This window comes from Opisthocomus hoazin, chromosome 4, assembly GCF_030867145.1.
Source record: "Opisthocomus hoazin isolate bOpiHoa1 chromosome 4, bOpiHoa1.hap1, whole genome shotgun sequence".
Lineage (NCBI taxonomy): Eukaryota > Metazoa > Chordata > Aves > Opisthocomiformes > Opisthocomidae > Opisthocomus > Opisthocomus hoazin.
In genome coordinates, this window is record NC_134417.1 from 57,110,682 (window position 1) to 57,121,460 (window position 10,779).

The window sequence follows — 10,779 nt, forward strand, 5'->3', positions numbered from 1 at the left end:
GGCTTCTTGTATATTCTGCAGTTTTGGCGGGTTGCTGCAACTATTACTTTGGTTTTCTCCTGTTAGAAAATACCAGTAAGGCTAACACTGGCTTTTAGTCAATGGCTAGACAACGGTAATTGCGGGTCAAGACATCAAAAGAACAGTACGTGCCAGTCTTTGTCATGGTAATTATTTACTACTCAGGGCTGATGCTTGCCACAGCTTCTGCAGACAACCTGAGGACCACTCAAAACCCTCCTGTGGTCTCCAGGCAGCCTGTCAAGCTGGTCTGCCACGTGAGCCTGCCTCTGCTACTGCTTCCAAACAATACGGTGCATAATATGTACCTTAAATGACACGAAGTGATTTTGTAGCATAAATAATTGCAGGTTTTGTTGCTAGGGCATTTTCAGAAGGCCGAAGAGACGAGGCAGTCTGTGAAGGGAAGCACTGGTGACCTCCAAGGTAAAGTCCCAGGAAGTGTGCTTGCTCCAGAGCATTTCTGAGATCCCCTAAGCTAGGAGAGACTGGTATCAGAAGCAGCAGCAACACTGGCAATCTGGCAAGTTCAATCATCTTTCAACTATTGCTGTACTCAACATGGAAAATACTGGATAGGCACTAGACTTCTTACGGATACTTACATGTACAGGGCATACCACTGGCAGTAGAACTACCTTTGAAAATAAAGGAAAAGAAACAAGTACTTTACAGGCTAAAAATACTTGCTGACACAGTACCTAAGTACTTTCCAAGTCAACGTTCTGTTTAGTTACAAATGTGAGGAGTGAAGACACACATGCATATGGTTTGGGTGCGCACAGTGCATCTTATTAGATACACCAACGAGAACCAGCAATATAAAATCATGGACAGGTGAGCCATCCCTAGATATTTTCATATGATGTCAGTTAGAAACAACACATTAGACAGCTGTTGCTTTTACAAACTGGATTACAAAGAAGGGATTTGTACATAGAAACCAAAGTACCAGCATTTCAGAACACTGATTAAAATCCTAAAAAAAAAAAAATATATCTTAAATGTTGATTCTGAAGGAGGGTTTATATTCAGAGAATGCATGTTTTTCTTTCTTCCAAAACTCCATGTTTCTTACAGGAATTAAATATTTCATTGCATTAAATCAAATTAAGTTACCCTAAAAATATTACCTTCCCCAAGGTATCTCTCTTTAATAACTGATTTTTACTTATCATAGGGAAAGAAGGGCTCATGGCAGCTGTGTCTTTCCTGCTGAGTAAGCACAGCAGAAGTCAGCAAATGACACGCAGGCTTATTGCAACATTTCTTTTTCAATCTCTCAAGTGCAAAGGCTGACGTCACCTCACCCTTTCCTTCATGACTCCCTCCCTGGAACATTTTGAATCTCATGTGCCAAAAATATCTTATTTTTTGCTCATTTCAAATGCTTTCAGTTTACGATATGATTTTTCTCTGCTGCTTGAACTGCTGTTGCATAGCACCATGTGTTTTAGCTTGGCTTTCTTCCTGTGGCGGATTTCCTTATTCTACCAAGAGAGCTATTTTTGTGACGCAGCACCTGATCCTGTCTAGGAAGTCCTAGTACCTGGTCTTGTCCCCAGACAGGAAAGTGAAGCAAAAGCAATAGCCTTGGCCGTACCCACAGAATTAGAAGTCCCAGTCTCACGATGTGCATCTGGGCAGATGGTTGGGAAAGACCGACCACAGATACAGTAAAAAATAAAATTAATAGCGAAGTAATAACGTCCTGAGACAGATCAATACTAAGCAGTCTCTATAACTGCAGTTTAAAACAGTGGGGAAGATAGGAAAGATTGCCATCAATACAGGGCACTCACCAAGCATTTTGATCAACCCCAGCCAAACTGCTGTGTTTCTTGGGTCTTTCAAGTTGACCAAGCCCATGAGGGATCATTACAACAGTCCAGGTGGATCAGCCATCCAGTCTCTCACACAGTGGCAATTCACTCTTGGGGCTCTCTTCCCCTGAAGAACGCACCAGATGGCCCATCGTTACAGCAGAAACCTACTGGTGTTGCGTCTGTATAGCTGCACCCATACATTGCACTAGTTTACAAGCTGGGTCTATCAACAGTTAATTATTCACAGAATGTATTAACAGTGGATTCAACTGAGCAACTTGTTTGTTCAACCAGCTTCATTCTCTTTCTGAGCTAGCCTGTGCTAGTGGCATGAAAACAATATTGTGGAAGTAAACAGCTTCTAAATAGTGTTATTCATTACTAAAGATGACAATTCCGAGGAGCAAACAGCATTTGGCAGAAGGAACTTTTCATGAGACTGACCAGTAAGAAAATCAGGCTGAAAATCAGCGTCTGTATCCCTGGATTTTCTGCTTCTCATTTCTTTTTTGCCCAATAAATGTTAAGATTTGATTTTGGTTACTTTCACCTCAATTATGAATCCCCGCTGCTGCACCATGACTTCATAAGACTGCCATCAGCCCTTGGCCAACTCTCAGCACAGGAGGCAGATCTCTGGTATAGAAAACTCCTTTCAGAAGTTGTGAGAGAACAGCAGGAGACATGACAAACACACAAAAACAAGAGGAAGAGAAGAAAAGCAGTACTTGGGGTTGACTGTTCTGCCATCACAGCCGAGTCAAAGGAGTCACCGGCCAGCCTGGAACAAACACCAGCTCATGGTCAAGGAGCAAGAGGAGCAAAGGCAGAAAACTTCATGTCTCCCGGACAAGCACAGCCCACAGCTTGGTTTCACAGTGCCCAAAACCACATGATATTTTTCCAACAATGAATTCAAGTAGACCACTAAGTGGTCTGAAGGACTTTTTCTGCCTTCAGACAGAGAAAGACTTCCCACTTGCAGAATGGGTGCTGCCTAAAATGACCAGAAAGCACAGGTTTAAACTCATTTTAAACCTGGTCAGTTCAGACTGTATTACAAGCTTAGGGGAAAACCACAGATGAATATGAAACCGGTTTAAGTTCGTGTTGTTTAACTAAGGCTTATTCCAGATTCACTTAAATATATTTATTTGAGGCCAAAAAATGCACAATCCAGTCTTAAGACAGACCAAGTGTGATTTTATAGAATCACACCTTCAGCTAAACCGGTTGAAACCTAGACATTGTGGACGTATTCAAAATCCTACTTTGTGGTCCTACAGGCAAATCCGTAACATACATCTATCATATGCCTGCTGGGCAAGAGATCCTCTCCGGCTCTGCCATTCCGCAGAAACACAATGACGCTGCAAGCTCAAAGGCTTTCCAGTCCAGGGCTACGCACGCATCTCAGAACGAAACCGCAATCAAGACAACGCAGTGAAACGACCAGCCCAGAGGAGGCAGGAGCAGAAGGTATCAGCTATCCCACATCCCCTGCAGCTGGAAACACGCTGAGGAAAGCCATGCTGTGGGTGTCCAACCTCTCAGTCACTGTGGGTGTCCAACTTCTCGGTCGCCACCAGCAACTCTTCTGCAGAACTGATGCAACTGGGTCACTACGGCCAACGGAGATGGCAGTAACCACTACTGACGATGCGCTCCACTTTACAGGCTTGTTTCAAATCCAGCAGCACTTTATATACAGGCTTTACGCACTTGGAGCACTCTATAAAGATAGTGCTGTCCTCAACACGGTCTGTTTTATTGGTGTAGCAGGAGAACAGTTGTCATCTAGCCTAAAAACAACCTGGCTTTTGTAACTGTAAGAGCTAGTTATTAACTGACTGCTGAAAACCAGAATTTCAACTGCATTAAAGAGAGAATAAGGCCGTTTCAGGTTTGAAAGTGATCTAGTTTGAGCTTATGAGGAAAAGACAGCGCTCCCTAGAATTAAGCTTTGCTAGAAATCTAGTCAATGGGTAATCATATACACCAAACCCAATTCTCATTTTCCACACAGCCAACAGACATATTTCAGATGTCTAGGACAAGTCAATTACCACCCAAGGTTAGAACGACGGAAGCTCTGGTGATCCTCATGTGGACAAAATGATTCTGCAGCGTTCAGAAACACACTAGTGGTCATCGCTGTCATGGTCTAAGGACAAGGCTGTAAGCAGAGATGGGACCTTGTATGACAGATTAGAAGTATATTTGAGAAAAGAAATGAGCTTTCAGGTTCACAGGCCCTTCTTCAATAAATTTCAGGACCTGTACATCCCAAAGCCGTATTTTTTCCAAGTAGACATTGGGAGTAAAAGAGATTTAACATGCAAAACTTGCCTCAGACAAAGAGATCTCTGTCTCTGAAGAGCCTGGAAAACGTGGAAGAATAATTTTTGAAAGAAAATCTTGCTTATACCCATATGCTGTAGTACAGCTTATTATTTTTTCAAATCTTGTATTTAAATTCAAACAAGTAATGGCAAAAAAGGAACACAAAATCTGTATGTTGGCTGAAGCCTGAAGACTGCCTTTATGTTTTCTTCAAGATAGTCCACAGTACTCCAAACTCTCTTTACAGTTATGTTACATTAGTTACAAGGCTTGGTGCCTGTCCTGAAGGGTAGTTTTCCGAGAAAGTCAGGATGCTTTCAATGCAAACTGACCTGAACTATTAACAGCTACTTACCAGGGTTTGCATTAAATCCCTGTGATTCAGCTGTGCAAAGCTCTCTGAAGATACCTCAGCTGGGAAAGAATCTTGCAGCCTTACTTTAAGATTTAGCCTTGGACCACACACCTGGCCAGCAGGTCAGACAGGTCTTCCTTCCAAATCTACCTGCCATGATGAGCGAAATAGCAGTCAGAAAGCTTCCTTGTAGACAAGCAGATTAGGAAGGCTTCGTTTCCACACAAGTATTTATGTGTTTCAAACAGTTCTTCATAAAATCCCCAAAGGGACATTTTTTGCGTATAAATCCTCTCTGATTCTTGGATCCTACTGCCCAAACCCAGTTTCATGGTCTGGGAGGTGGAGGGACTGCTTAAGCCAGCCACCCGGCTGCCTTCCCCACTACCTTCACTGTAACCCCCACCTTCATCATCCTGGAGAGGGGAAGACAAGGGGTTTTATCCGACCTGGGATGAGCGATTTGCCTTCCTGTCTCCCCAACAACCCTATTGATTCAACTCCAGATAGTCATACCACAACCAGTCCTCAGCATGAGCAGGCAGACATAACGAATGCAACACGGTCATAAGGCCCTTGGGAGCAGACCAACTGGTGTCACAGCCACCGAACATCAGTCTCCTTGTTTCACATGTCTGAAGACACATGGGGGTATTTTTGGTCTGTGTTCCTCCATGCCATGAGAGACAAGGCTATAACATTTAGCTGTTCTCAAAGCAAGCGTGACTGCAATGACAGCGCTCACCAACACAACCATTTATGCATGCAAATACCCAGCACGTCATAGGCTCCGGCATTATCAAAATGCTGTCCAGCACCCAAGACTCGCAGCTATTTCCTTTCTCCCTGTCAACACTCTCCAAGACTCCACCTACCACCTCGCCTTTTCATACCTCATTAGTAGAAATTCATCTCTTCTGGGAAGAGGCACGCTGCTCTTGGGAAAACAAAGCCTTCCCCTCTGGGAAGACAGCTGAAGATCTCATTAAAAAGTACACTAAAGTTACGACTAATTTAAAACCACACATCACAATTACGCAATTAAAATAACGAGACTATTAGAAGCCACAAAGTTATAACCCGGTGACTGTTGTTGCACACGTGGAACAAGGTAGGCGAGCAGTTAGGGCTTCCCCGAGGGAAAGGAGGGGCAGGAACCTGAACTCGAAGGAAGTGTTGGAAGCATACACACACAGAGGTCAGGGTATAGTACTCATTGTCAGCTCCGTAGTAAAATAGATGGTTTGTTGCAGGAGCAAAACATCTGTTTTGCTTTGAGGCATAGGATACCTATAAGTGAGTTTAGCCTCCTAGACAACTCTGGTAGAGAAGAAAGGGGGAGGAAGAAGTAATTTTCTTAAGCCACAAGTCCTTTAAATACCAAGAAACATGAATTTCTTCATACCACAAAAAGCAGGCATGCAAAGCAAATTGCGTTCTCTTTTTACGCACAAGAGTTACTCCAGGGAAGATCCGTAACGAAATCATCATTAGTTTATTTATTCTTAAACAAATTAAACTCATCAGTATTCATCCTGCTAAATGACTCAGTGGCAACGCATAACATCAATCACGTGAAGATGCCGGAGCAAAGGGAAACTCCTTTCAAACCTATCAAGTCCTTCCTTTTGGGCCTGGCTCACAGGTTGATGCCGAGCTGTAAAGGCTTTTGCAGGGATCATGTCTACTGATGAATTCCTCTGTGGTACTGGGAGACATTTTGAAAGAACTCATGCTGCTGTACCAGCGAGACAGCACGTATTTACCATGCCCAGCAAAGTCTAAAAGAAAACTCATTTCTGGAACCAGCAGCCCCGAGGGCATTTAAGGATTCTGTGAAGACCTGTCACTAATTAGAGGTGAAGAAGATAAATACTATTTTGAAGTTCCCCAAATTGAAAGAAGATCACTGGAGGAACACAGTGGGAAATGCAGGACCACCTGCAACTACATTATTGGACCATGTTTCATTAAATCTCCCACTGATGCCCCTGTCCTGCAGAAATCTGGACAAGTAGGATTCAGATAGCTAAGCATGAACATTCAGTGTCATTGAGGATGCTCACAAGGTGTCCTACTTACTCTTCAGCTGCTGCCCAAGAAGGCGGCGGATCAACTATAGGTCATACATCACGACACCAGCCTCATACAGATATCCTGGATCCCTTGGACAGGCACCAGTCACCCGCAGAGGCAATCAACCCATGCCCAAGCTGTACTGTGTAGAGATTTAGCAAGGAATGCTACAAGTAAACAGATGCAGAGCCAAAATACTATGCATCAGACTTGCGCATGTAGCTCCCTGGCAGTCGGTGAGCAACTATAGCATGATTTGCTCCTCTGTCCCAAGAGTTATCCTGCCAAGAAGTCAGGAAATTCCTGTAGGACACACAGCTGGTTTTTCCTCTTAGTATTTTCAGTATCAGAAGAACAAAAAAGTTGCTGAGGTGGGTTTTTTTTTGAGATAAGAAGATGATGCAAAACATTTAACAAGAAGGATATTGTGATTTTTCTTTCTTTCTAAATTAACCAGATATTTTACTTCTCTGCTTACAAAATCCAAAAGCTTATGCATACTTCACACCACATGCATGGAAATAAGATCCACGTGACACATAGCAGAGATATGATACACCCAGTTTGTCACCTGTCCTATCCTACCAACCTAGTCCCAGGAAGCAAGGAACACCTCCAGCAGCCCACCCTGCTGAGCAAATGCTCACAACCTTTTTACTTTGGGATTTATTATAGTGTGATTTTTGTTGTTTTGTGGGGGTTTTTTTGTTGTTTGTGGGTTTTTTTTTAAATCAACCTGCCAGAGAAGTGTTTCTTTCTTTCATATGGAGAAATTATGAAATTGTATGATAAAAACAAAGAAGGTTGCAGTTACCTAAAATGATGGCGATTAGGAAAAGTAGTGAGCAAAAATTAACTAAAATAGGGCTGCAAGAGTGATTCAGCCCTTTACAGTCAGAAAGGCCCAGCTTCTGTATCAATATTCTCGACAGCATCTTTCACTCCACAGGATCCGAGGACCATCAGCAGGGCAGGCAGGGGGGAACACCGCGCTGAAGCAAGCACATTTGGTACCAGCAAGTACAGCCCCTCGGGCCAAAGTCAAGGCTGCTCTGCGGGGGGGGGGCAATCAGCATCAAGGGGATGGAGGCATCAAGGAGAGGGGCTCTAGGGTCGCTTCACTAGGAACAGGATGCAGGAAGCTTCACATCACAACATGTTTGCCAGCTACTGGCTTGGATTTAAGGCTCCACCTCCTCTTACGCCTGAGAATTACTCAGTTTGACCCAAATCCCCAGCAGTTTTTGCTCTGCGTGGCACTGTGCTTGGGAAAGGACATCCCAGGCTGTTCGGAGCCTGCAGCACAGAGGGACACTGCCCACATCCAAACCACATGCTGAAAGCATCCCAGCGCTGTGGGCACGCAGCGAGCCCAGAGCGGGCTGAAGCGGGTACACCGGGGCTGGAGAAAGGGGCTGCCTCCAGAATAGCTGCTCTTCTGGAGTTAGTGTGGCAAAGCATAGCTGAAAACCACCCCTAAGTGTATTAGAAGATGAAAGGGAGAGGCTTTGAAGAGTAAAGGCAATGTTTACCCAGCTCTGCCTGCAAGGCAGGGAACAAGGGAAAACCTGAAACCCAAAGTCTGTTGAGATAGGATCTAGGCAACACTTCATGAAACCCAGCAACGCACTGTTGTGATGCTACTCCAGCTTCCCACCGGGCTATCCTGACTGATTGTGCCATAAACGTATCTTGAAAGACAGAACACAAAAAAAAAAGGGGGGGAGGGGGAATAAAACAAACAAAAATCCCCACCAAACCTGCACCATTCAGGCAAATCACTGTCTTGTTCAAATACAAAAACTATTGCAGCAGATTCTATCACAAAACAGCTGATCTTAGGAAAGAGCATCTGCAAGCTAGCAACTGCTGATTTGCCATGGTATAGAAGCACGAACCCTTCATTCCAGTAGCTCAGCTGGTAACAGTTAGCTGCACTTAAGCTATAGAGACATAAACGAAAGAGGAACCATGATACCTATATAATTTATAATGGATTTACCACTCGGATGAACATTTGGAGGTACTTGATTAAACAACTATTTCTGTATGTGTTCGCAAATACTGTCTTGTTCTCTGTTTCATAAGTTCTCTGGGACCAAGGACTGCCTTTTTGCCTGTATTTGCACAGCTCCTAACACCAGGCACAAGTAACTGGATGAGGCTTTCAGGTCCTGCTGCCTTCTAATTACACTATAGCATTAGAGAGATTATGTTGTTAGTACCTTATCAGTAATATTTTCAGAACGTTTTTCCCCTTTAAAAAAAAATACTCTAAATATAATTATTTTTCAAATAAAATTTAAAATCATAATAATCTATAATAAAGCTCACATGTATAATAAGCCCTTAAAAGCATATGAACACAGGCATGGTCCACCAATGTAAGTTCTTTAAATTGAAACTCATTAAGAGGTAAACACTTCTTAGATTCAATATAAAATAAAAATGATAAACAAGAGACTTCTGGATTTCAAGTCAAGCATTATAAACATCGCGAGACACCCTACGCTGAAGTAGGCATAAATATTATTTTCCTCTTCTACACAAAGGAAACATCAGTATTTCCATTTTTCTAAAGGAAGTCCAGTTTCTGTCATTCAGGAAAGCTCTGCCTTGCATTGCTTTTAGTTTCAGTTCTCCCTAGCACGCACAGGAAGACCGTCCTCCTCACCTGAGCTGCTTTCCATCAACATGAGCAGCAGAGCAGGCAATGAAACCCCAAGGTGCCGTTCCCCTTGAGCAACAGGTGATGTGGGCACGTGCCAGGTGGGAGCTTGAGATGTTCCCAGGTGGGCCAGACCCTGGTCCTGTGTGGCTGGGCTCCACAGCCCCATCTGCCTTTACCTTTTCACCGCTGCTAGCCGAGTTAGGCAATATTTACCTAATATTGCCCCATGCTCGGAGGCACCGTGAGCAGACCCAGCCCGTCACACGGGTCCGACAGCATGTCTCCACAGGGCAATCCCCACGGGTGGGCGAGTGCGAGACCACCAGCAGACACAGGCCATCCGAGGGCCGCGTGCCCCCATGCCCAACTCCGGTATGCGGCCCAAGGCGACCCCCAGTGACTCAACCACCAGAATGTCCGCTGGTTTACAAACCGCTTCGTATTAACTGCGCGCTGTATTTTCAGAGCCTTTCTTCGTAGGTACCCAAAAATGCTCAGGAAGCTTAGCTTAAACAACAATTATAATTTAATAATAATAATAATAAGGCTAATGAAAAAGGTACAACAAATATGATGTATTTAATATAAAATTATGCCATTATATGACACGCATTATATATTTATATTATATGTAATAATACATGTGATTATCTAATGTATATAGGTAATATAATGCATATACACGCAGAGTTTTTGCACTTCCATACAGAGATCATAGCTGCTAAAGGTTTTGCTTCACCAAAACAAACAAGCGGTGGTTTAAAACAAGACCAATCACCATTTAAACCGAAGTTGCTCGCTGCCCGGTGCTACCCATCACCGAGTGCAGTCACTTACACGGCCGTGAACCACGGCGGAGCCCTGTACCGCAGACCAGGGGAACGAACGCGCCTTTCGGAGGCGGGGAGGAAGCAGCCGGCAGCCCCGCGCAGGGCCCGCGGTCCGTACCCGGGCTCAGTTTCACGGGCTGAGGCAGCGCCGCACTGGAGACCGGAGCGGGGCTCCACACGCACGCAGCCCGAGCAACCCCGCCCCACGCCGCTGCCCCCCACCTCCCCCGAGCCCCTCGGGAGGCCGGAGGGGCCGGCACCCTCCGACCTCCGCACACCGCGATCCGCCGCCCCACTCACCGCCCGCCGCCGCCGCGCACTGACCCGGCCCCGCCGCTCCCGCCGCTCCCGCCGCTCCCGCCACCGCCCACAGGCCGGGAGGAGGCGGGGCCTCACCGGCGGCGGGCGGGGCCGCTCTCCCTCGCCCCGCCCCGCCCCGCCCCCCGCCCCCGGGGGAGCCGGCAGCGCGGGGGGTGAGGGGAGGGGGGAGAGAATCTAAGATTCATTAATCCAAATAATTAATTAATTATTTTTTTAAAAGGATGAATAAAAATCTCTCCTGAAGGTTTATTTTCAGATTTACTTCATTTCTCAGGAAACCGAAATTCTAGCAATTCTGTTTCCTTATTGGTTTGTATTGTTGTTGTTGTTATTATT

General features: G+C 45.0%; 1 protein-coding gene across 3 annotated transcripts in view; it reads right to left on the reverse strand.

Annotated features, from left to right (window-relative positions):
• Positions 1-10,491, reverse strand: part of SNX10 (sorting nexin 10) — a 36,813-nt gene extending 26,322 nt beyond the window's left edge. The window contains exon 1 of one of the 3 annotated variants that reach the window (XM_075419103.1): positions 10,423-10,491. The gene's annotated coding sequence lies outside the window, so the exon portion shown is untranslated. Of the gene's footprint in view, positions 1-329; positions 498-10,422 lie in introns of those variants that run through there. The other 2 variants (XM_075419105.1, XM_075419104.1) reach the window with 2 other exon arrangements.
• Between the last annotated feature and the right edge of the window lie 288 nt (positions 10,492-10,779).